The sequence below is a fragment of the Gambusia affinis genome, linkage group LG05 (genome assembly GCF_019740435.1).
Source record: "Gambusia affinis linkage group LG05, SWU_Gaff_1.0, whole genome shotgun sequence".
In the NCBI taxonomy this organism is placed as follows: Eukaryota; Metazoa; Chordata; class Actinopteri; order Cyprinodontiformes; family Poeciliidae; genus Gambusia; species Gambusia affinis.
Genome location: NC_057872.1, coordinates 25,145,826 through 25,173,458, shown reverse-complemented (window position 1 = coordinate 25,173,458; position 27,633 = coordinate 25,145,826). Strand labels below are relative to the sequence as shown.

Below are 27,633 nucleotides of genomic sequence, written 5' to 3'. Positions count from 1 at the left end.
CAACTTTAACCTCTGAATTCCCACGCTTCATGAACAAAAAATAGTTTCTCTACCTCTAATGTCAACTAAACTCACTTTATTCTCATGTAATTAAACTGGAAACAGCAGCTGAGTTGATCAAAATGTTTTTAAAAAAATATAAAATACATATGAAAATATAATTTTTTTAAACCTAGTAACATGATATAGTATGTGTGGTGTAATTTTATAGTTAATAATATTTTTAGGTAATTACTTTTGAAGCCAAGTACAGCAGTAAAAACACAGACTGTTGATCCAAAAAGAGTAGGCCACCACTAGAAATACTTATGATTTTCCAGAGATCAAACAGTGATATTTACCCAAGTGCAGTTGGCAGATTACGATGCTTAAGTGTGTTGATGATGTTGTAAAATTGTGGCAGAGTACTTACCAGCTATGCAGTTTAGTGGATTAAGGAATGCCACAGTCACACTCACTTAAACGTTTGTGTCAACAAGGAAAGCATCTCCCAAGTTGCCAGCTAAATCAATGCATCACGCGCTCTCTTGGAAGCTTTAGAGGTTATGCAAATGAACAAGGCAGGGAAGTGACATTTTGAAAGCCCTGGATGGATCACCCCTATTACCAAAGGCTTTGACGGATTTTAAAAGGTACTTTCCCCTCTCACGATAGCAGTTTATACCACCGTCTCTCTCCTCTTTCAACATGATTTGTGGTCAGAAGGATGGTTGTGAGTTCATATTAAACAAACATAGACTTGAATGTAGGGGAACCACCTGTAAAATGGATAACCACAGAAAGAAACTGTCATCATACAGAAAGTGGAGAAAACATAAATAATTTATATGGTGCATCAGTGCAAGCACATGTGATAAAGCAGAGGTTTACTGAAACCTACACAACTCAACACATTTGATCAATTCTTTGTTTGCAGTTCATAGAGATGAAGACCAAAGTATCAGATCCAACAGTCCTATTTTCCCTTCATAACAGTCAGATAAAATAATTGCTCACAGTCTAAATTATTATAAGTTGAACATGTGTGATACATTAAAACAAAATGCCACATTCACTCTTCCCATGAAAGGGTGAATATTGCTCACAAAGAATCCAAATGACATGCTCAACTTTCTAAAAATTGGCACAGCACTTAACTGATGAAGCATCAATAGCAACAGCAAATTAGCACAATACAATAGACTAGAATACAATTGCCAGGGCAAAAGTCCTAAAGCACAATAACACTGGGAAGAATAAAAACACTGATTAAATTCTAACATACAAAAACTTTCTCTTAGGAGTGGGAAACAAAATCAGCAGCAATATTTTTAAACAGCAGTACACTATGCCAGTTTCTCCCAACATTTAGGGAATACATAATGAGTATCCTAAATAAAGTAAGAACTACTGGTCCCATACAGCAAATTCAAAAGTGTTAGATTTCCAGTGTTGGTGTTGTATGTTAAAAATACAGTGTTGATTCAACACTTACTTAGTCTGATTCAATGATAGGAGTGTTGGTTTCCCTAAAGCACAGGTGTCAAACTCCAGTCCTCAATGGCCACTGCCCTGCAACTTTTAGATGTGCCTCTGCTGCACCACACCTGAATAGAATAATTAGGTCATTAGCAAGGCTCTGGAGAACTGATCTACACAAGAAGGAGGAAATTGAGTTATTTCATTGCAGTGTTTTGTATCTGTGGCACATCTAAAAACTGCAGGACACTGCTCTTGAGGACTGGAGTTGGTGTTATTCCAGAGAGTTAAATTTAAGCAACTCTTTCTGGTTTTGAAATCAACACCAGACATTTTTTTTCTTCATTAATATGTCATATTGGTGACTTAACCTGTAATGATGACTTCAACACATTTCTTCAGAAAGGTTGGCACCACTTTTATTAATGTGCAGAATGTTTCTGTAAGCTGACTTGTTTCTATAATACCTAATGATTGTGATTCTTAATATCTTAGTTGTGTTCATGTTAATTATTTCTGATTTATTTTATATTATTTTATTTTTTATGCTTTATATTGTAGGTGATAAAAAAATGCTCTCCAAGTTAAACCAGGTGGGCAGAGTATTTTGAATGAATATGATGGTGACACACAGATGGGTCTGTTTTTCCTTCAAGATGGAAAAACAGGCATTCTTCTGTTGGTTCACGTGCTTCTTCCTTTCGTCCAAAGGCCACAAGAGGAATCCAAAATGGCTCATGACAAGCTGTGGACCATGTTGTCAGATACAGTATGTGCAGGTATGTGGTTATTGTAATGATCCTACTTCTTATGTAGAAGCACTTTCTCATTGGTTTATTTTGCCATTTGAATGTAGCTGTGCTATGAATAGTTAAGAATCTTTATTATTCGTCGTCTTAGCATTTTGTCAAAGATGGGAGCCATTATTGAAGCCTTCCTTGTTGGTGTGAAACCAGGACAGCCCTTACTCCTGCTGTTGGTGAAAACAAGCAGCACTGACGACACTTCACCTTCAGGGATCACAAGACCATTCATGGCCACTTTCGATGATCTTTCAAACCACATTACATTTTAAGTGCAAAGTACTGTGACTTCCTCTACAACTTCTGTATGTTAATTCAACCTACAGTTTTCAACATTGATGGGACTTTTGCATCACAGTTGAGGAGATGAATATCCTTGCTTTTATTTTGCCTGGCAGAATGGACACTTTTTATTATGATGATCATTTAAACATTTTCTGTATCAAAAAGAGGATTTGTTTTATGTTCTTCCAATTAAGAACTTGGTTTATTACAGTCTCTATGGAAAGCAGTTTTCTGAAATGTGTGGGAAAGAAAACATGACAGATTGCTGTGCTGTTTGATGATGTTCTTGTTTTGAAATACAAGTAGATTCAAACTGCAACTCGTGTTGGTGTTTTTGTAGATTAAAGTGACATCCAATGTTTGTTTGGTATTTTTTAAGTGAATTTGGGGATTAATGACTGACAATAGTAATTTTTTAAAGGTTTTATTGGCTCTAGTGGCCTTTATTTGATAGTGAATTAACAGTAAAATGGATAATGAGAAAAGGAGGGAGGGGAAACATACATCAAAGGCCAGGAAGTGAATCTGCAACCACCACATTGAGAACCAAGGCCTTCATAGGTGGGTTGTGCTTAACCTCTGCACCACCACAGCACCCCTTACCAGTAATATCTTAAAATTCAGATTTCTATGTTGGTCTATGTTTAACACTTCTGTGTTAAGTTAACACATTCAAGTGTTTGACACTACACACTAATGTTAGGTAAATAAACACTGATGTGTGTTTAATTTCAACTACTGAGAGTGTTGATTCAACTCAAATAACACTTTCAAAAGTGTTATTTCAACACAATCAAGAGTCGACCAATATAGATGCTTTCAAAGTGCTGAATTCAACTCCTAGAGAGTTGAATTCAGCAACCAATTGTTTATTGGAAGTCTAGTTGCCGCAGCTGGGAAACAAAGAGAACCCTCTTTTGAAAAAATATTTTCACTATGTCATCTGAGTGAACTCAAGGAGTTTCCATGCCAGCAGAGAAAACAGTTCTTCCAGAATATTCTAGTCTACCCCAGGGTCTCCTCACAGTGGAACAAAAACCACCAACGCCAGCAGGAAGCATCAGATGACCAGGCAACTTCAACTAACTCTTTTAATGTGGAGGTCAGGAAGCTTCACTTCAAGCTCTCTCAGGAGTTCAGAGAAAGAAATAGTGTCTTTTGGAGAGTATGGTAGCTCTGCCTTTGTCACTAGTTTCAGAATTAAACACGCATGCCGATTTGATTTTTCATACATTTATTATCCACCTGTAGTTTTTTAGATCTGCCTGTAATTTTAAAAAACAAAATAGATATATTGCATATAGACTAAAAGTGTCAAGTTGGAAAGCAGAAAAGTAACAGTTTGCTCTTGATTGTGTTTGAGCAGATATTATTTATGTGAACAATTTATTGGGATTTTTTAAACTTTTCTTCTGTCTTAATACAGAAGAAATGTATTACAATGTATATAAAACTGAGCTAGCACCTTTTACTTTGCAAGGTTAAAAAAATTACCATTTGACACCTTGCTGTTGCCTCATCTGCGCAACATCTGGCTTTCTTTTTTCCATTTAGGATAAGACCCTGTAAGACTTATTCCATCACCTGCAGCCATTATTCAAGGCAAAGTTGCTGTCTCAGGGATCTCCATTATTTATTTGGGAGCATTCTGAACAGCAAGATGTGGCCCTGAGAATGTGAATCCCTCATTTTAAGAAGAAATCTTTTATAAGAATGAAAAATATGATAAAATATTATTTTTATATAAAGATGGAATTCAGCACTGTTTTGTGACAATTCAAGAAAGGTATTCGTTGCGAAACTTTATGCAGATTGGAAGAAGCTATTCAATGAAACCTCCTCAGTTATGACGGCCATGCTCCAGTAAGATAACAAAGTCTATTTACAGGAATCTACAATGTAATTCCTTATTATCTTTTGTCAATATTGGGGCAGCCAGAGAAGCAAGGATGTGTTACAGTGAAGACTGCGCTTCATTAATGAGAAAATGAATTTTACAGATTTAAAAGAAACGTTTACTGCTGAAAAACTGTCATTGGTCCTGATTATATGTAGATATTCTAGCAATATTTACATGGCTGCTGTCAGCAGTATAAGCTAATAGCATTGTATTTATGTATGTAGTTTTTTTAGTTCAAGCACATGCAAAATGTGCATTAAGGTGCTATAGAAATACAGAACATTAACCATACTATAATTTACATATCCAGTATGCCAAATGACATGTGATTTGATGCGTAATCATGAATTAATCTGTACTTAATTCATGTTGGGGCTTTTCTATGTTTTTGTTAAGAGAGCCACAGTTAACTGGTGAGGTCTTTTTAATTGCATAGTGTTATATTTTGCTTTGGTTTTCTGCAAAAGTCAGAAGAAATTGACATAATATTCACAAAAGACATATTTAATCAGAATTGGGATTTCATCACAGGAACATCAACCTCAACACGCTTCAAGGGTGGCCTCATTAAAAATTCTGGTGCTCAAAATTAACTGTCAACTAAAACATGAAAATATCTGAATGAGGACAGTTTTTTGAGGATTCACTCACATTAAAAGACAGTTTTTAAGAACATAAATTTTGATTTATCCAAGTTATAAAACAGCTGCTCAAAGGTCATGGCAGGCAATGTCATTATCAAAATGTCTAAAATAGCTAGTTTGGGGAACTATGAATTTACTTAGATTATTTTGGTCATGAACAAGGGAGATAAAACCAATTCAGCTTTACTGAACATAGACCTAATGGTGTCGACATTAGTGAACAGCCAAAACACATGACATTGCTTTTGAATTTATTTCGTGAAATTATCTTTACTTTAATAGATAAAGACATTCAGTTTTTTTATTTACCTGTGGATCGTTGTCTTTTGAAGAGAAAAACCCTACTATAAAACTTTACACGGGGATACCATTTTACATAGCAAAAAATAAATTGAAAGATTTTGAAGGATCTTATGCACTTTAGAAAAACACCGTCAGGTCAAGAGTCCAGTTTTCTTGACATCAGCTTACTTAAAAGATTGAGCTTTTTAAAATGTACAGCACCAAACAAGTCAAGTGAGTCACATATTGAGCTAACTACCTGCCTGGCCCTTCAGTTTTTACTGTTGAAATAGCATAGCTGAAGCAATCTTCTGTTTCTTTGATGATTGGTACTTTCAATATCAAGAGCACTTGTGAGGCAGTTGCTGAATGACCTGAGAGCCTGTCTTACGACAGTATACAGAACAATACAGACACTGGCAAATGCTCAATTGTTTCAACCAAAACAAACTAAAATCTGCAGCCACTTTACATCATGATGTAACAGTTTTAAGGGTTCAAGCTTTGATGTGAAAAACTGTGTTTTCACTCCTCGCTCTCCATTAATAAATTGATCGTCATGTCTATACTGCATATTTCACTAGAGGACAATAAAGTCACACACATCATCACACAAATCTCTATTGGCAATGTCTGACAGCTAATCTAACACTTTCCTCCCTTCATTTATTTTCACTCTTGGCTTAACAGACTGTTATATTTTTTAGCTTTTGTGACTTCCAGAGCACAGACCCTCATGTATTTCATTGAGTGGCTGTTCATCTCAGTTGGATACTTTGTTTGGTATGGCTAAGGATGTCAGAGGCCTTATAAGGCCCACAATGAGTCATTTAAGTTGAGTATACAGATTAATTTTTTTCTCTTTTTTTTTTTTACTAGATCAACGCTCTTAAAGTACTACTTGACTCAAACTGACACTGGTTCAGTACAGTGTGCACAAAAACATAAAAAGTATGATGCTCCTGAAACCAAAATGCTGTTATGTATAAAATGTGAAGTATGTTTTGATTTTCTGCTTGTGGAGGTTTTATTTCTTCTGCAGGTGGTGAGTATATCAGTGTCTTTTACTCTGATATTCTCATCTCTTGCTTCAGGCAAAGACAGCGGCGCACCAAATGTACACCCACATGCATCATTTCTGCAGCAGCCCCATTGGTGACAAGTCCATTCCCACAAGCATTATCTAACCCAATATTGCTCTTCAAAATAGCAACACTGGTAAAACAAGGATAGAATTACTGACCAATTTTAACTGGGTTTCAAAATGTAATTTGTTCAATCCTTTCTTCATGTTTGTTTCTTGGTCCCACCAGACTGGCTGAAAGCATTCAATATAATGGTGTATATTTTCATCAGTGTCAAAATGTTACTTTTTTACTTCTGTTTGACCTTGTTCAACCTCCACTGAAGTTGAAAGTGATGAAAGGAAAGATTTATATAGTGATTTGTCTAGTGAGGATAAGAAACTCAGCATAAATGTTGTCTAAGAGCAGTTGTTTGAAGACATAAACCATAGTGGTGAATGGGAACAAAATGTAATGCAAAATAACCACAGCAGCATTTAAGAATAAAATAATGTCTTCTGCTAGATCTTTGTCCAACAGTGTTACACTGAGTGTGTGTCAGCACTTCTTTAGGCAATCATGGTAACAACCGTGTCTTAGTTGTTCTAATATTTGTCAAATAAAGAAAAGAGTTGAGGTCCTGCACCTATGAAAGTTTACCTCTTGCCTTTTTGTGTCCTAAAATTACCTTCTTGTGCCTTATCCTAATCTTTTACCAGGAATTAACCTGCTCCTATAACATAAAAGATTCAACTCAGCCTCCCTGTGGTCTTCAGGGCTTCCTCCTTATATTATAGCTACCCACAAAATTATTTACCTCAGATCCATTTCTACGTTATGGTCTAAAACATCCCACTTTTTTTCTATTCAATGAATTTCTTTTGACCTTCACACACCGGTTCTTATTGCATCTCTGCTCTAAGGTGATAGAAAATTTAACATTCACAACAGTGTTTGATTTGAGAGTTTAACAACATTTTTGTTGATAAAAGTTCAAGGACACAGTAAGTTACTATAAGCTTTAATCCTCTAGGATGGTTGGAAGAAAAATTAAAATACTAATATCCAATCACACTACATTTGCAGTCCAATTTTCCTTTGTTTATATGATATATAGCAAAAACATTTGGAGATAGTATTGATATAACTTTACAAAGTAATCTGTGGACAAAAATGTGCAATTTGTAGTAATTATGAATTAAGATAACATAAAACAGAAGAAAACATTTTTGTACCGGAGAAACTTTCTTCTTTCAGAAAACACTTGAGACTCCCTCACAATGGCTGCTGACTCACTACTTGAGTTATCTGTGGGGACCACAGTTTGAACTTTGTCCTTATCCCTAAACCTTCCCTTGAAACCAACGCTGCTATAATTACTTATTCTTGGGCTGTATTTTGCACAGAAAAATGCTGCTTCTGCTGGGTCAAAAATGTTATTTGCTTTGTATGAAGTGTTTTGGAGAAATTAATAGTGCTCACAAATAACTTTACATTAAGTGGCCATTTATCCATTAATGACTGTTTAAACTGTTAAGAAAAGTATACGTTTTCTGCTTTCTCTTACAGGAAAGCCCGCTCTCTGGTTCCATATAAGTACCCTTATTTTGGAGGAGCTTAGCTCCAAATGTATTGTATTACAATGTAATACCTGTTATCCGTTGATGATAAAAATAAAAATGTATAATCACTGAACTAACATGGCTTTGACTGGTTTTCATAACATATTCTTGGGTGTTTCAGCTCTCACTGGGAAGTGAATAATGCAAAAAAAAAAAAGCCTGTGTGCCATTTTTCTGTATTCTAAATACACTTGCTCAACTTTTTATAAATGTGCAGTATTTATCAGTCGGTATTCTACCTCAAAAACCCTCAGTGTATCTCTGAGAGTAGGAGAGGGAAATGGTAAAGGGAGTGCTGGAATAAATTATTCTCAAACAAATCTTTTATTTCAACACAGAGCACAAAAAAAACAAGTGTGCCAGCTCCCCCAGTAATTCGAGAGGTGCTTTTCTTTTGTTCTGCCCTTTGTTTCCAATGTGAATATGAAAATAGAAGTTGCTAAATAATGCCCCACCCATTTTTCAACTCTCTAGTGAACTTAAGCTGTCTTTTTCTAACACCAACAAAAACACTCTCAAGAAACAGATCATTAGCTTTCATTGTTTTTCTCTAACTTCTGCATCTATGACCCATGGATCCATAATTTAAATTATAAGCGACAAAATCCAAGCTCTAGGATGGTAAGAGTATCACCTTCTGTGTCTATTAGGCTTAGTAACTTAACAAATTGCCCCTGCATTGTGTATAATTGAGTTGGCCTGATGAAACAAGATAAAAGTCCTTTGTTTTATGCAACTTTGTTTCTTTGTTTGGACCAAATCCATCTTACTATGAAATATTTGCCAAAGCTGTACTATTATCACTTAAACCTCCTTTAATTCAAATATGTTTTATTCTAGGTAGTCAGAGAGGAAGGAAGTGATGGTAATATTAAAAATGAAAAGCGGCTTTCATGTAACTGAACTGAAGTGTAGCAAACATGATGTATTTTTGAACAATAGTAATTCTAGGAGCCAAATAAATCTGCACTATTCTCGTTAGGTCTCTTTCAAAATGATGCATGAGTTTTCTAATAATACATTCTTCTTTATTACCTTCGGTTTTACTGAGAAGCCACAGGGTCAAATTTATTTACATTCACTGAAGCTCATGTATGAAACTTTTACTTATTTGTTAAAACAGCCACTATGCCGTGTCAGTTTAGCATGAGACTGATGATCAGTGAAGAAAACAAACTCCTTTGCCTTCTTCTTGGGGTCCAACAGTCATCTGAAGAAATGCTCCGCTCCCAGTCAGAAACAGCCAATCAGAGCTAGGAAGAAGGTCTTAGGGCTGTCAATCACATCACAAGCTGTTCACAGCCTCCGCCTTGCTCTCTACATTACACCTCAGCTGGTTCTCCACAGCAGATCCTGCCATGAATGTTCTGGGTAGTCAACATGGCCACCGATGACAGCAGATAAACAGTTTTTCTGGAACTGTAGGTTGTTTCTCCACATTAGAACACTGAACACCTCATTCACTATTTCCCCTGGGTAAGAGTCTGTTGCATAAAGAAAGCCTGCTCTAACATTATATGCTTATTTTATGTTTGAACATGGGTCATTTTAATTGAACAAGATGAGGTGTGTGCTTTCTTTTAGAGCTTAGGTTAACAAATACATACCCTTTAAAACTTTGAACACCTGCCCTTTTGTTGGTCTTTGAACCTCCGGTTTCTGAGCTTACTGAAAAACAAGTCTTCGAATGAGATTCTGTTCTAAATCATATTCATTCTGCCAGGTGATTCTCTTGATCATGCTGAATGCTGCATCAATCAGAGATGTACAGCAGTTTCTCCAAGAACCTTTCAGGGCCTGCCTTGTTCTTACACCTGGGGTTCAAGCACAAGCTGAAATATTGATGGCCCACAGGTGCATAGTGTATGCTAAATGATGCATAACCTGGATCTATACAATCTGAGCCTGTGTTCACCTCAAGTAGATTTTATTTACTTCATCTTATCTCTGCATATTTTTAGTTGATCCTTTTGATTATATAATAAAGCAATAATATATATTTCTTTTGTTGCAAAGTGAGAGAGAATTGCTCTGTTTTCAGCCTCTGTCAGGGAAAGTACTGCAGTGATGCAGATGTTTTGTACAGCAAAACGTGTTGGTTCAGTTATGTGCATGTGTCTATTTTGTTTGCCTGTGTGCTTTTGGGCATATCTTCTGCATAGCTCATATGTACAGTGTATGTGTGTGTGTATGGGGTGTGGGTGCGTGTGTGGGTGCGTGAACATGTGCGAGAGAGAGATTTTGAGATACCTGGCATCGTTGATACCTCTGTTTGTTTGGCTCTAGGCTTTCAGACTGTCAGTGCGAGGGCTGTGTAGTGAAACATAACATGCTGTCATCTCTGTAACAAGTCTAGCCGCTGGGACTCAACACACACCTCTATGAGACACAGTGCCATGGCGCAGCCTCAAACTCTCCACATTCTGGCTTAAGCAGTTGACACTCAGGACCACAGCTGCTTGGGAGATGTTGGAAACCAACAAAAACCTGCTCTCTTACAATATATTTTTGTGGTATATTTTTTGAGCTTCATGCGACTCAGTCACTTCTGTCAAAAGATGTTAAGAGACAAATGTGAGAAGATAGCAATCAAGCATCTGCTCAGGGAATCAACCACAGTAGGAGGGATAAGGTTTCACATACTGATGTCTGAAGACACGTCTGATTGTTGTACAGGAGGAAAACAGAAATGCTTCCAGTATTTGATGTTTTCTCTGCAATCCTGAGCCAGCTTTCATGTTGTTTGTCTCTGCCCATCTGTTGTCTAAACTCCATGCTCCTTGAGGCACATCAGGCCTGGTCTGTAAGCTGTTAGAGACGGGAAGTCAAGCGCCTCTTTCAATTACTCTCCTATTGGCTTGGACCTCCCTCTGGACAGGCCAGGCCTAGTGTCAATCCTGCCCATAATGAGAGAAGATCTCTCCCTACGGAGAAAGTGTCTCTTTGGGTTTATGTTATGTGTCCTCTTGCTCTAACCCGACAAATTGGAAGTGGATGGGGACAGTGTGTGTTTGACCACACTGGTGTGGTGAAGGTTTCAGTATGGGAAGATTTTTATGTCATTTTTACTCATGTTTGACTTTTTTTCCCCCAAACAATTACAGTGGTGTGAAAAAGCATTTGTCCTTTTCAAAAAATTCCAATTTGCTTTCTGGTCACATTTAAAGTTTTACATAACATTCAAATGCATTTTAATGTTTTACAAAGATAACACAAGGAAATACATAAAGTTTTGGAATGATGATTATTCAAATGATGATTTTACAAAGCAATGTAAAAAACTATTTAAATTGAGCTGGGTCACAGAATTGCCTTTTTCAGATCTTGTCTCATCATCTTTATGGCAATGAGTTCCAGAGTTTAACAAGACCATTTAAATCCTTTTGTTTTTCTGCCCATTCGGTGGCTGACTTCATGGTGCATTTTAGAACATTTTTGTTGCATTGATGAACCTTGGCTTAAGGTCACTAACTCATGACCGGATGTTCTCCTTAACAATTCATGGTTGCATCAATTGCAGTAAATTATCAACATCCTAAAGCAGCATTGCAGCTCCAGACAGCCACCCTACCATCACCATGTTCTTTTTATGAAATACTGTTATTTTGACACCAAATGTAACAGGATGTACAGCTTCCTATACAATCAAATTCTGAATCAAAATTCATAGTTATTACTGAGATGTTTAATTTTAACCAATGTGAGTCAGTAATGGTGTTGGCCTTACAGCTCTCTGTTTTTGCCCTCTTTTGTTCATATTGTTGAATCTTTGACACTTCATGGATACTTAGATGTTGTTCTGGATTCTTTTGTGTTATCTTTGATTGGTCATTGATGTCTTCTTGCATTAAATTTTGAAGGTTGGCAAGTTCTGAAAAAAATCACTTCTGTTTTCTCCAGTGGCAGATAAAACTCATTAGAATCTAAAAACCTTGCACTTCTTTCCACACAAGTAAATGTCAAAGATTTTGTTTTTCATCTGTTAATAAGTTCTTTCAAATTAGGAAATAATATGTTGCGTTTGAGCTCTTTAAGCCTACTTTTATCTGTTTTCTCAATTCTACACATCAAAACCTTTTGGGTGTGAATGAGCCTTCCTAAAAATGTGGTTAATCATAGTCAATTCATAATTATGGCAGCAATTACTTCTTCTCAGGGTCAGGTTGGTTTGGATAAGATTTGTCCCTTCCTGTGTGAGTGGCTAGGATCACGGTCAAGGTCATGACTAATAGACAGACTGGTTCCATTGGTTAAGAGAAGTTGTCCAGCTCTTGAAACAGCAAAGCAAAGCAGTACCCAACTGTTACACTACCATCATTCAGTTTGAATTTTTGCCAGATGTAATGGAACTAACACTTCCACTTTTGTTATGCAAGTTCACGGAATATTTTCCCACCAGTCTGTAAGTCTGACAGTAAATTACCCTACTTCTTGTCAATATTAAATGATTTCCTAACTGTTTTATCTGGCATGTCAACTTTCCAAAAAATATTTTTAATCACAGTTAATCCTTGAGTGCAGTGATCACTGTTTAAGGTAAATGAATTGTGCAGTTCAAATTAACAATTGATAGTTTTTTAATATAATAAATTAAATAAAACGCTTAAAAACTATTAGGATCATACATAGTTTTGAGTTTTCTTGGAGTTTGATATGATTCAAGTTTCATTATTATTCTGTTAGTTAATCAGATCAGTCTGGTTCCTGTTCTTTTAGTTCAGTTTTAGTGATTCTAGTTTATTATGCTTATATTTTGTGTAGTCATTCTTAGCTACTCTAGTTTAATTGTTTCCTATGTTTAGATTTGCTTTACTATTAGATAAATTACCTCATCCCTTGTGTACTTCCTTTGCCCCCCCATGCCTCTTTCTCTCTTTCTCTCCCTCTCTTTGCTGCCTCCCCTCACACCTGCAATCAGTTAGCTAATCAGCCCATGTCAATTATTCCAGCATTCTCTATCCAGGTACTTATACACTGGTTCCTCCTGTTACATGCTGTTGTTTTCCCCATCAGTTCCCTGCCGCATTGTTCCCTTGGATTCATAGTTTTGTTCTTCTCTGACTTCATTGCTTTCTTGTGATTTTTGTAAGATTTTTGTTCTTTATTTTTCTCATTAAATCTTCAACACTTCTTGACATCTCAAGACTGATACATTTGGGTCCATCAACAAGCACAAATCATGACAAAAACAAATTTTTGAGGTTGCCTTTGTCTGATGCTCCATTGTGTGTGATAACCTGCTGCATGTAAGTGTGACAAAATAGAAAAAAAGAAGAAGTCTGTAAGGGGGCAAGAAAATCTTCACAGCATTTTGACTATTTTCCATTCTCTGTCACTCATCTGTAACCAACTAAGCTCAAATTTTGGACATTTGACATTTTTGTTCAACTGAGCACACTGGTCATTTGTCTGTCAGCTAGATCACTATTGTTGTTGCTGGCAAGCACAATAGCACATACCACTCAACCCTATCGGCAAGCTAAAACTAAACTTTTTGCTCTTCCCTAGGGATGGCAAGTGTGTTTTGTGTATGTCGGTGTTAAAGCCTGGGGTGCGAATGTGTGTTTGCATTTCTCAGCCAGACAGCTGCATGCCAGCCCAGTGTGAAGGTCAGGGTACAGCACGGCTAGCAGCAGGAGATGTCACACCAGGACAGGCCATGGCAGCCATGCACAAAATTGCCTCAACAGATCACAGACCTCCACCCATCTGCTGTAACGCCAGATTGGGGGGTTGCAGAAGGTTGATTTCAGTGGTCGAGCTAATAGCTTTCAGCGAGATTCACCTCAGTGGCATAAACAGATTTGTACAGTAAATGTTTTTTTTTCTCTCCCCAGGCGGATTTGTGGCTTAATGATTTTTTTTCCTTACAAAATACTCAATGAGTCTTACTATAACACTTTTTTTTTCTTTTTTTGCAATTATAGTGTGTTATCATCCTGTCTCTTAGCATTATAGGTAAAGGCATGACACTGTCAGGGTGTAAGATTCCTTTTCTTTCCAGATGTGGAAAATTACCAGTTTGTCTTGTTTCTAGTCAGCAACGTACCAGCAGCCCTGAAGACACTTTACTGTTGAAAGCAGCAAGTGGACAGAAGGTTACACTCATTTTAAATGCTGAGGTAATTCTTTTAATTATTATTATTATTATTATTATTATTATTATTTTTACATTCCCATTCCACAATAGAATGAGTATAAAAGATGGACACAAAACTTAGGTGCAATTGCAGAACATACACGGCATGTTCCAGAGAGTAAAAACAGTTAGCAAAACAAAGGAAAACAGTGACATTACCATGCCTGCAGGATTTTTCCAAAACAGATGAAAAGTGAGAAAATGGTTGTAGATGCTGCCAAGAACCAAACAGCAAGACTGAAGGATCTGCAGCTTTAAAACAGATGCCTTTTATTTTACTGAAAATAGGTTGGCTAAAATCATCTTAAACTTTCTGGGAGAATGTGTTATGGTCTGATGAAACCACAGATGAACGTTGTGCTGGACACATGAACATCAGGCTTTTGTTGAGATAAATGGAAATCTCAGCAGTTACATATGCCAGTCAGTGCAGACCTAAAAATTTCAGGTAACTCTCAGAAAGTTAAAGATGAAGGGAGATTATATTATTTCATCACAGGTAAATATAGTTCAACATTAAATTAGGCAGAAAATATATGGGTTCAGCTAAAGAGAACAAGAGAGCCTTTACAATCCAAGAGATTTGTAGGACTTTTTAAAGGCAGACTGTACCTTGCAAAAGTTCTTACTGAACCTGAAAGATTTGAACCAAAGAAGTTTAAATGCTTAAGCACGAATCAAAATGCATCACATTAGAAATGCATAGAATTATCCATTATTGCCCCTCAGTGAGGAAATTCAGATGAACCAGCACCAAAATGACAGGCAAATGAAAAATGCAGATAAACAGAAAGATTAGAAATAAACATAAAGATAAGGTACAGAGTGTACATTAAGGTTAAATAAAAATGTGTTGGATACTCATGCAACCAGGTTATGGAAAAAAGTAAAATAAAAATTTCCTAATATTTGCCAGTGACATGAAAAGAGAATGAGTATATTGTGATAAAAATGTGCTTTTGATTGAAAGGTCTCTAAAAAACAAGTTTACTTTGTTTCACAAGTAACATTTTTTTATGTTTGGGTTTTAATAGACAATACTGGTTTAAATGAACTGTCTGGCCATGTTTAATTTAGGATTAGTTGTACTAACAAAAAGAGTCATATGGAGAAAAATACACAAAGAAATAATGAGCAAATGCTCAGAACATATTTGGCCACCAACCCTCAATGTTCTTTTAGAATTAAGACATTGACCTGTTTGTCAGAAATGGATGTTGTGGTTTATAACTACAAACTGTAAAAGAAATATGTTATCTCAGATGTATAGTGAATTCCCAGCTTTGCAAGCAGAAGCTATAATATGACAGCCGAATAGTTTATCTGAAATTGTCACCTTTAAATTAGGTAGAAAATCTGTCATATTGATCGGAACAAGTTAATTTCCACACTCTCTGCTAGAATTGTGAGAAGAAAATAAACATGCAAGTAAGCAAGTCTATTTTTCAAGCTTGTTGTAAGTGTCAAACACATCCTGCACAATACTGCAGTCACAGTGTTTCAGCAAAAGTGGTATGAAACTGTAATTCAGTTGCACATTTCAAGTCAGAGAGGTGTGAATGCTGACATTATGTTGCACAGGATCACAAAAGATTTTGTTACGCCAAACACTACGTCGGAAAAGTGAGGTTCAGAACAGTGACTAACGTTTGTGTCAAAGTTTAATTGCATTCTCAGTGTGAAAATTATAAAACTGCTGACCTGTTGGAGAATTTGATGGCTTGCAGTCACACTGCATAGAATATGTAACATTATTATATGCAGCTCTGAGACTGGTCGCAGAGCTGAAGAAAAAGTCTGAGCTAACGCCTTTCTGTCTGCAATTTCTATTTCTGTTTCCGTTGCTTGTGGCTGATGTGTCCCATCTTGGAGAAGTCAATCTTCCTCACAAAGAAGGAGACTACCTTCCCGGGGGACATCGTTTATTCATGTATCAGATTTATTTTTTGCTGTCATGGCCTCCCAGGATCCACACCGCATTTATTACAGTGGGATAATGAAAACTGAATTCATATAGTGAAGTCCCACATGCATTGTGTGACTTGGGTGCAGTGTGAAGGTCTCCTCCCCCCACTACAGCAGGCTCCGTTTCTGAATCAAGGAAAAATTTTGCTGTTTACAATAAACTTAAAAGTTTGGAAAAAGCAAAACTTGTTAGTTTGGTGTAGAAAAAGTGAATATTTAAAGTCAGGTTGTGTTGTTACTTTTTTGCACTTGCAGTTTGCTTGAGTCTGAAATTGAGCAACAGATAGAGTAGGGAAAAATCTCTGGTGGTCTTAAAAAGAAAAGTTGCACGTCGGCATAAAATGAGAGCAGAAATGCAGACATCATTCATGGTAATTTTATTCCAAACTACCTGGTTTTGAGGATTTCAGGTCTCTTTAGAGAATACTCTAAAGGCAGAAAGCAACTCACTTCTCTAAACTCACCAATCTTCACACTTTGAAAGTTCTCGACGCAACATACTTTACATTAATCTCTACTGCTTTTTTGAAAGTGCAGCGTATTCATATTTATAAATGTGAAATTGAAGTCCACTGAGAGACATAATCTTCAAATTAGCTTGATTTTCATAAAAGTTCTTTTCAGATGAAAAGACAGGAAAACACTGTTCAGTTCAAATAAATGAATAGACAATTTATTTAATGCAAAGAAACATTACCAAGAGGACTGGAACCAGGAAACTACGGAGAATGGAAGATTTTTTTTTTCTTGTCTATGCCCCTTTTCATTGGATTGAAATATTTTTTCGCAAATCTTTTTTTAACAATAGCTATACACCACACTTATCAAAATCAAATAATCAAATGCTGTGATGTCTTGTTCATTAAATTATTATTGGTAAACATTATTGTGTACATGCCAAACACAAAAGAATAACAAAAGACACGTTTTATCCATTTGGGTCTGGTTGTTAGCTCTGCAAAATATTGTTTGTAGCTAATAATGCTGGGATCATGCACCTAATTTTGTTGCACACGTTGAAGTCAGTAAACATGACATGATTGTTGTGCATTGTTGTATAATTTACAGAAAACATGTTATCCTGGATATCCATCCATCCATTTTCTTTACATTCATCAAATGGGGTCATTTCAGGGTTGCTGGTGCACTAACAACAGCCTCATCCCGGTGAGAGGCGGGTTCACATATCTTTGGACAGGTCGCCAGTCTGTCGCCCATTTAAACACAGAGACACACAAGACAAATTAACCATGACACACACAAATAGGGAGAATTTAGAGAAACCAATTACCTGACAGTCATGTTTTTGGACTGTAGTGAGAGCGGAGAACCCGGAGAACCACTCCACTCAAAATGCACAATGAGAACATGCAAACTCCATGCAGAAAGACTACATTCATTATCAACCCAGGACCTTCTTGTTTCTTGCTGCAAGGCAACAGCTCTACCAACTGCGCCACTGTGCAGCCTGTTATCCTGGATATATTTTATGTAATAAATGAACAACATAAAACAGTCATCTCCGGTGTTTTGCAAGATAAACAGATCTTTGTCCTTGTTAAATTCAAATCAGTTCAGCCCATTTCAATTCATCCCGGTTCTATAGTAAAATTAACATTGACAAGACAAATGTTGACTGAGTACATTGAGTTTATTTTGCAGCAGTCTTTGAGTGTAGAAGAAAATAAGCCATCAGGACTTTTGATGGAGAAAGAAGTTAAATTTTATGGCAGGAATGGCAGCAATAGCCATATATAAGGTTGATTTTTAATTTTATCTGTCCATGTGAAGTACAAGATAGAAACATGTAAATAATCAGAACAAACGTTACCTCGTTAATCAGAGTATTGTATTTACATCACATTAACTGTTTCAATATAGCTGTCATATTTTCCAGGTCTTCCAGCTCAGCCCTGAAGTTTGGAAGAAGAAAATGAAAAAAAATTGAATAAGAAATTACCTCTGAGCAAAATATCAAGACAAAGCTTGTACAGATTTCATCACACATCTGACAAACTGCTGGAGATACGAATTTCTCTATAATTTATTGTGTATTTTGTTTGTTGCTAAGCCTTATCACATACACACCAACCTTTAAGTAAAGAACATGAATCTGTGTAGATGGAGAATCAGAAATGTTTCATAATCTCATTCTTTTTGTTTGTTTTAGCCATTGTGTATTCAGTCATCAAATGACATGATGTGTCCATGCTCGAAAAGCATCAGTCAATGTTTATATCAAACATCAGAAGAACTGTGGTAGAATTGTTGGTGCCAGCCAGAATGCTGCAACTATTTCTAAAACTTGCCTCATGTCACCAGTCCAGACTGGTTGCGTAACAGTGTGGATGATTATTTTTTGTCACAGTGTGGGACATCAGTCAGATGTTGTCTCTGTATTGTCACAGACCATGTTCGTGGCCACAGCTACTCATCTCTGTTTGCAACCCCCCGGAAGAACTATGTAAAATGACAGAAAAATAAATGCTGTGTATCGTGTGAATTTCACATGTCTCCCCATTCACTAAGATCTGAACACTTTTGGGACTTGGTGGAACGAGGGATTTGCAGCATGGATGTGCAGCTGGTGAAGCAGAGAAATTATGTGACGCAATCATGTCTACATGGACCAGAATTTAAAAGGGGTTTTTATAACATGCAATGGAGTCCATGCTACTAAAACATTTTTTTTATTGCAAAAGCAAGCTCTTCTAGTGCTCTTAGTGACTAGACTATGGACTGTGACATCATATAACATAGTTTAACTGTAACTGCAAATAAACTATGCAAATAAGTATTGTAGATATTTTGATCAGACTAGAAGCTGCAATGCTTCTTGTCTAAACTAGACACCCTGTGTCATCAGGGAGAATGATGACACACGGGGAGAGAGAAACTGGTACTTTCTCTTAAACTGAAAGTACTAGTTTAAGAGCTGTGGTACTTTCAATTTATTGGAAATTTGACAAGCAATAGAATTTTATGAAGGGTCTTGGACTTCTGAAAGCAGAAGAAGAATATTTATTATACACCCATCACATTATTGAGTATTTGCCTTTTGTTTCAATTGCATATGAAGACAAAATCTCATAAAATAATAATGCTCTGCCTCTGCCTTACTACTCTACAAGTCTGGCTGCAAGGGATATTTTGGATGAGTAAAAAAGAAAACTACTTTGGCCTCTAAAGGCAATCATATAACGTAAACACCACGCATTTACACCGCTAATATGGAAAACGTTGAAGTCAGGCATTGCAGCCATGATATTATCTAATGTCATGCTTTGAATCTTCACTTAGTAGCCTCTTCCTAACTGAACAGTGTTACATGTACAATAATGTAGTGCTTAGATATGTTGTTTTCTCATTGGAAAAATATATCACTGGAAAAGGCCAAAAAAAAAGTTTTAAATTGTAGCAAATATTTCTTGTCTTGAAAAGTCTTCATCAAAGTTTGACATTAATAGAGATGGAGATCACTAAATTACTGATGCGAAATTTAAAGGTGGGAAGACATTTGCACACTTTACAGTTTTTTCTAGTGACTGACTTTTAAATGACATATTTGTATCTCAGTAATAATATGATATTAATCTTTCTTTGACCTTATGCTGAAGAAGGTCCTAAGATAAAAAATGAATGTAGACTCACCCTATCCAGATGACCAAATAGAAGCATGCCAGTCTTGTGTGCCCTCCTTATATATTTGCACAGTTAATAACAATTTGATGTCTTGCAGGGTTTTGGGGGCATATTGCAACAGACACTGCTGCTTTATGTCACATCCCCCAGGCTCTAGGAATTTGAGTGCAGAAAAAAAAGCTTCATATAAGAATACACATCCTTGGGTGCAAGAGAAACCATAAAAATGTTGTTTTTTGAGGGATGTGGATGTGATTAAGGGTTTAAAAAGGAGCAAAATCTAGCATAAGAGGACTTAATGTGGGTATAAGACTTTATTAGGGATTACAAACTGAAGATTCAATGTGCATCCCATGCAAACAGTATCTGAATATTGGCTTATTCTGAACAAGGTTGCCAGTTGAAATATGTGTGAAATATGTGTGCTAAATATTTCTGTGTTACTGCCTGCCAGATAAAACCCAAGCTTTGCTGTCTAATGGGGTCCCTCACATGACTGCATGATTGACTGACTTACTAACTAAATTAATAACTTGTTTATCTATCAGCTTAGATAAACACTTTAAATGACTGGAATGTGAAATTTGATATGTTTCCATGAGCTGCAAAGTTGGATACATGCTGATTTTCTCCATGTGCTGGGAATCAGAAAAACACAGATTAAAAGAAAATGGAAAATACAGTGAGGGACCTCTATGGGGTGGAAAGCCAGAACCTTACAGCCTCTGTCCTTTGAGAGAGTCATTATCTCCTCCCCCTTCATCATCACACCATAATCATTTGTCTGCTTTACCACAAGTACATGTTTCCCTCATCAGTATCTGCAGTGCCATCTGACATGCTGCTTGCCTGACAGGTTGGCCTTTTTAAATGATGCTTCGTCATTGAGGAAGGCATGTAGTTGCATTTGTGCGTTGGTTGTCCTTGTGTGTGAGGCTAAAGGAACAAATAGCTCAAGAAGGAGGAAGGGAGAATGATGACACATGGGGAGAGAAGAAGAACTTGAAAGAAATGGGGGTGGAAGAGACAAAATGGCAGACTGCAACAAATGGTGGAGTTGTATGAAGGAGGAAGAAATGTTACATTTTTTTCTGTGATAGCTTAAGAGTCTTAATATAAAATGACATTGTAATAAGGGTCGTTTAAAATTACTCTTTAGAAAACAAAATTGCACTCAGTCTAGCTAAATTAAACTTTATTGCCACAAATGTTATATAACATTTTGTGAAAAGACAACTTAACATTTTAGAATGAATACATACTATAGAAAATTTGTGGTGATTTTTAAAGATCCAAAATTGTATTTATGTTTTTAGGTTTAAAAATCATAAAATATTTACAAAAATCAGATTAACACATTTTGTTCTATGGGATGCTGTTTGTGGAAAAATATCTAAGCAAAAAACACTTAGTTTCAAACACAATGATGAGAAAAACATAATAAATATCACTGATACTTCGTTCTTCCACCATTCTGTGGTTGAAATTTAATGCAGGATTTATGCCATACAAAAAAAAAAAAAAAAAAAAAAAAACATAAAACATAAAACACTGCTAATCTGCTGTTACAGATACCTGGTCTAGTTTGGCTGCCATGTCTTGTTAGATTTCTAGTCCCACCGTTCTACTTCAGTTTTTTTTAATGGGTGCAAATATCACTTACAAACATGAACCCTTTACAGAACAGCTGCCTTTATTCTTTAAATAACAAACAAAATGCATCCACTTGTTAGGTGACTGCGATACAAGTATATGGGGAGAAGGAATGCATACATATTTTCTGGTTTGAATTAGTTTATTACATAAAATCACAATAAAATATGTTGAGATTAGTGGTTGCAATGTCACAAAGTGTCCAAACGTTCGAGGTGTATGAGTAGTTTTGTGAGGCATTGTAGCGGCTGTGGGCATGTGACACACTGATAACGTGTACAGATGGAGAGGAGTCTTACATACTTAAAATCACAGCCAAGTGATTTTTAAAATAGGGCAGACAGAGCCAGTTTTCTCTTAGTAGTTTCCCCTCTCTCTCCATCTCTCTCTTTCTTTCTCTCTCTCTCGCCATCTCTCTCTTCATGCTCCATCCTGTCCTTCTCACTTTCTCATTTCTGTCTTACAAGCTCGCTGGACCCGTCTTGCTGACATGCTTCAGCACAACCGCTAAGCACATCACACTGTTGGGTCTAGAGTTCACACTGCTGACAGTGCCAATTCATTAGTGTCCACTGACGCAGGGCCAAACTCCCTTGCCACAAAGCATTACATTTTTCCCCCCACAGAAGCTTTCTTTTTCTCCAGGTTTTGTCTGCAAGGAGATGTGATTACAAACTACGTGCTCACTTCCTTCACACCAAGAACCTATTAGGTAGACGAAGGAAAAAAAGAATGACAGCTAATCCACCAGAGCATCTGAAAACTCATCCAGGGGCCACAATTATATGTGGATGGCTTCCTCTGAGTCTTTTCACCACTTTAATTAGATTGGATCCGCCTTCTAATTATTCTAATTGATGAATTATAACTTGATTATGTCATATTACAGCTCAGTAAATCTAAAATGTGAATTTGCTTGCCAAATACCGAAAAGACTACCAGTCATCTGAGGATAAAAAGTGGTTGGCCTTGGCCATAGCGAGGGAGATGCACAAGAACCACAGCAGACACTACGTTTGTTTTCAAATGCTTCTCAGGAATTGGGCTCCTTTAATCACTTGAACCACAATCAATTAGACCTAAGCTCGTGTTATTTCAATAACTAATCTGGGATTTGGTGGCAGAGTCTTCTTAGTGTTTATGCCATAATTATATCCAAAATGCATTAGCCAATGTTTCTAATTTATGTTTATGTCTGATTTAGCACTGGCAGAACCCAGGCGCTGTGCTGCTTCGATGTATCCTCCATGAAGAACATTAACAAGAATTTGATGATGTTAGAACTGCTTAATTAGAAACAGCAAGGGATTTGTTTGATGTAATAAAAATATCATTTAAGGTGAACGTAAATTTGTGAGGTCAGGAGTATTACTGCCACCCACTAAAAGAGGAGACAGGCTCTGATTAAGACTGAGCAGCTTGAGTAACAGAGGGAGTATAGCTAGGGAATGCTTGGTACTGATTTTAAATAAGAACTTAATGAACATTCAGCTTTCTCTTTGGCTCACCTTTGACCTGCACCATGACCCACCGCCTGAGCTCCTTTGCCCCAGCCATCTGCAGCAGATAAAAATGTATGTAGGAAGCAGGTTGACATATATGTATCTGTAACTCTCCCCTGCCCAAACATGCAGAGACAATCAGTTCAGAGGTTAGAGTCCACCCAGGCTTGATTTACAAAGTAGCTTTCACCACTTTACGTCATCCATTAGGATCTGATGTCTGATGGTACTCTGCCTAAACAGCCCACCACACAATCAGTGGACTTCTTTTATCAAAGCTACTCATAAAGTGTATGGTACGGAATTTACGTAAGCCGTTTGCCTTCGGGGGATGTATTTGCTCAATTAAATACACTTAAAAAGACAAAAGGTTTGCTGATTAATTATTTCGTCACTCCAGCAACTGAAATAATGTGAGTGTAGGCGGAGGTGTTGAATTTCTGCCACACATCAGAAGCGGTTAATGAAAGGCAGCTTGTTGCTACACATGCATATAGCTTTCAGCTTCATAACATCTGATTTAGTAATATAAGTCTAAGCTTGGTGTTGTCTATTGTTATTGGTTTGGTTGTGATCTCTAAAGTTGTAATGGATTAAGTACAGTTCAGACCCCGAACTCACAACCAACAAAAGGTTAAACAGGTTTTACTGTCAACAATTCGAACGTGCAAGATGATCGATATTTATTCTAGAGTACAACTTTCAGATAAAACTCTACAAAACAGACAGGAGAGTGAGAAACTGGGAGTACAAACAGTAAGTAATGTGTAAACAGGAAGTAAAGGATTGCCAAATAGAGATTGTTTTCCAGGAGGTCCTACCGAGAGACTCTGACCTCAGCAAACTTTACTTGGTGAAGTAACTGTTGAAGAAAAAAATATCTGTTTACAAGGGGTTGTTTTTCTTGCAGGACCATATAGAGAGGAAAAAACAAGTAATGATATCTTGGAGTAAGGAAACTCCATCAGGGGGATAAGTTAAAGTAAACATACAGATTGTCTTTAAAGGGCATGAAACAGGTGTTATAGAGTCAACAATCTGAATCTCAATGGTAGGAGAAAAATACTAGCACAACAACGGGGCAAATAGAGAAGGCAGATCATATCTGGAGTAATCAGAGTCCAGGTGCATGAAGTAGGATCCAGAGCCCAAATTAGAGGAACTCAAATTGTTGTCAGGAAGCAGGCAGAGGCGGTGGTCAAGCGGCAGAAAAAAAGAGTCAGAACATGATCAGAAACAAGGACATGAGACATACGACACTCTCCTGAGCAGAGCAGCAGCACAGGTGGGAGCCATCGGTAGCCAGCAGAAATGATAGGTGCAGAGGATCAGCAGGGAAATCATGTCGACTTGTTCTTACTCAGTCCCCTTTTTATTTAATAGTCCGAAATAAAATTTTGCCAACCCGCTCTCTTCAGAAATCACCTAACAAAGAAGTAGATAAAATTTAATTTCAGTATAAAGTCATCTGTAAAGGTCTTACAAGCTTTGTTAGAGAACATTAGCCACCAAATGTTCCAATGAGACTTACAAACTCTGTAGATAGGCTGCAGCTAATGTTGTGGAGAAATTTAAAGTGGGACTGAGTTCTATAGCTGGATCCAAATCCTTGAACATCTCACAGAGCTCTGTTGAACCCATCATTTGATTAGAGTTTGATTGTGTTGTTTCATAACTTTTAGAAATAGAATGAAACTGGAATGTACAGTATGCCATTGACTTTTAGTCTGTTCATGTGATTGGACTGAATGCACTATATACTTCTGTATAGAAATTTTATATTGTTTTATAAATTGTCTTAAAACTAAATTTGTTGTGAACTGGCACTGTATAAATAAATTGAAGTGAGTTCAATGGAATTATGCCACTGCTGCAAACACACCAAATGTGTGATGCCCATTCATCTAAACTGGCAGGCCAGGAAAGATCAACACTGGTGGAAGAAGCAGCCAAAAAGCTTATAGGAACTCCAAAGGGGATGCAGAGTACTAATGCTCTAGTGGTAAAATCTGGTAAACTATTTGAAATGCATGCCACAAATATGACCTTCACAGAAGCGCTGCAAAAAAAAAAAGAGACTGCTAAAATTAATCCAAAACAAAGAAGCCCAAGTCAATATAGAGGCATAGAATATAAGTGAAAGACAATGTTCTGATAATGTACAAGCAGATAAATAGATGGATAGATGGATCTCATTCAACATATTAATGATGTTTTTTTTTTAGTTCATAACATGAGACAGTAAGTACCTTTTGTGAAATATCGTGTCATGCTAAACATATTGCAGGAATTGACTGTAGAGTCATTTGTGCTTCTGTTTCTTGTTTTGTCTCTTAGGAAGTTATATTTTCTCTTTGACAAGATGTGAATTTTCTCAGAGAGAAACTGTTGTCGTGTTGATTAATCTTTTGCAGATTTATTGAACTGTCTGCAGCACCGTGACAGTCAGCACAGGGGATTTACATATTTTATTGTGATGACATGATCTTTTTTTCAGTGGCACAGTCAGCCAACCATTGTGAAATTTCTCACTAGCGGTTTGTGAGACGTAAACTTTTATGTAATTTCTATGAGTAAAATGATAAAACATTAAAAAGTAAAAATCCAATGCATCTGCTTTACTTTGAGACCTGATTTTGTGCTTCCCAGCACTCAAGCTGAGAGCATAAATCTCACTTGCTGAGTTTGAGGCCAAGGACGATATTGAATAAGCAGCTGCAGCAGAGTGACAGATTGATCTGCTGTGAACATGATACAGATGTAACCACGCAATTCATTTTCCCTCACTGTCAGTGTATTAAGATGTAAGGTGTGTTTTCTTTGGCCCAGTAAATAAGCTTTTATTGTGTCAGTCCCTCAGAGAGTCATTTTATTATTTATAGTGTTTAGATGAATAAACTGTTTTATGTGGTTCAAACAGGCAACTCAGTATGCATAATTCAAATTTTTAAAAGTCTGTGATTAATCCTTGAAGAAAAAGGATTCAAAATGTTAATAAAAATGACATATTTATTAACTTTTAGTAATCTAACCTAAATTAAAATTGTGACAGATGCTGTGGGACCAACAGTAGATAAAATTTTCATAGCGGTTATTTTAAAAAATAGTTCACTTTACATAATATTTTTTTTTTTTAAATAAGTTGATGTTATAAAACTATTCTGCAGCCTGGCAAAATATCAAAAATGAATTTTTCAGGGATAGTGGGTTCAAAGCCATATTCAAACCTCAGTGCACCAACAGTATGTAATATCTCTGAAAAACCCACATGAACTCAGGTGGATATTGATCATGATGCAGGCTGTATACGCAAAAAGAAAAAAAATCTGAGTGAGGTCAAGAAAAAAAAAAAAAGAACCCTCTTTGGGACTTCCAACTTCCACAATCCCTAGTTAACCCGAACATCAGCACAAAGTGAGGCAGCTCTCAAGGTCAGAGGAGACGCCTATACCTACATAAATCATGAGTGGAGTCATCACAAGAAAAGCCTTGAATGCCCATAAGCGTCTCTCAGTCCCATTGTAAGCATCTTTCTTCCTTTTTGCCTCACAAAGGTGTTCATCACAATTTTTTTTCATGTTTTTTCCTTTATTCTTCTATGACTGATGTGCTAGTTGAAAACTATCCAGTAAAGGTAGATCCACAGGCATTAGTATTCAGCCATTTTAGTCTTTTTATCAGCTCTTGGTGTTTATATTGCCTAAAATCTCTTGAATGAATATTTACTTTGCTTGGAGGAGTGAGAAGGTAGAAGAGGTTCATATTGGGAAAGAATTTGAGGAGGAAAAAAGATTAATTTAGCTGACATCTATAGCATGATTTTGGTGGTTGTCATTTTCTTTTTTGTGTGTTTTTTGAGGGGAAAGGTTTTCTTTTTACTGTGGATGACCTATATTTGTTGCAATCAAATGGTTACATTCAGTCTACCCTGATATGAAGGCCTGAGTCAAGCAGCATCGCAAAGGTATTCATATGGCAAAACTTTTTTACATTCAGTTACACAGGTCCACATATTGGGGGGGTTTATGTGACAGACCAGCACTAGGAAGGGCTAATTACAAAGTGTAAGAGAATGGTGGATACATAGATTTTACTAATAAAAATTTGAAAAGTGTGATATACATTCATGTTCACCTGCCCTACGTAAAATAAATAAATATACGCTTTTAGTATGTGTACCAGAAACTTCTTTTTTTTAATGTCTGTTTTAACTACAGGATCTTCTTATACATATTTCATTTGTCCCCTACATGCCTGCTTGTTTGCTGATGTTCTATAATAAAACTTTGGGAACCTTAAAAGAAAATAGAAAACTTAAAACAAACTTATACAACATTCAGATGGACTCTATTTATTAAATAGCTGAATTTGGAATGTAATTTCTTTTCACTGGATTTAGTGTCTTGGGTTCAACCACCTAAAATTGGTTGAACCCAAGACTGTGCAGGGTATAGCACTGTCACATGAAATCCTGTAAAATACATAGTTTTGTATAATATTGTGATTTAACAATACTTTTCCAAGGGACTGTAAGTATCAATACTACAAAATTATATTCAAAATACTAAAACCAAACTATAAGTTTATATACTTTAAGGTAGTGATGTTGTGTTTAATAGGTCACTGGTTTTAGTTTTACCGCGTTAATATTTCAGTGCAATTATGCCAATTTTG

General features: G+C 36.5%; 2 long non-coding RNA genes across 3 annotated transcripts; both read left to right on the top strand.

Annotated features, from left to right (window-relative positions):
• The first annotated feature begins 1,696 nt into the window (after positions 1-1,696).
• Positions 1,697-2,803, top strand: LOC122831671. Of its 2 annotated transcripts, XR_006370733.1 has the most exons (4): positions 1,697-1,864; positions 2,020-2,051; positions 2,170-2,237; positions 2,359-2,803. It is a non-coding gene; the product is annotated as an uncharacterized LOC122831671 (long non-coding RNA). The 2 variants fall into 2 exon arrangements; XR_006370734.1 differs by lacking the exon at positions 2,020-2,051.
• Positions 2,804-13,044: 10,241 nt separating this feature from the next.
• On the top strand, positions 13,045-18,863 carry LOC122831670. The gene is made up of 3 exons (XR_006370732.1): positions 13,045-13,304; positions 14,096-14,180; positions 18,060-18,863. It is a non-coding gene; the product is annotated as an uncharacterized LOC122831670 (long non-coding RNA).
• The last annotated feature ends 8,770 nt before the right edge of the window (positions 18,864-27,633 follow it).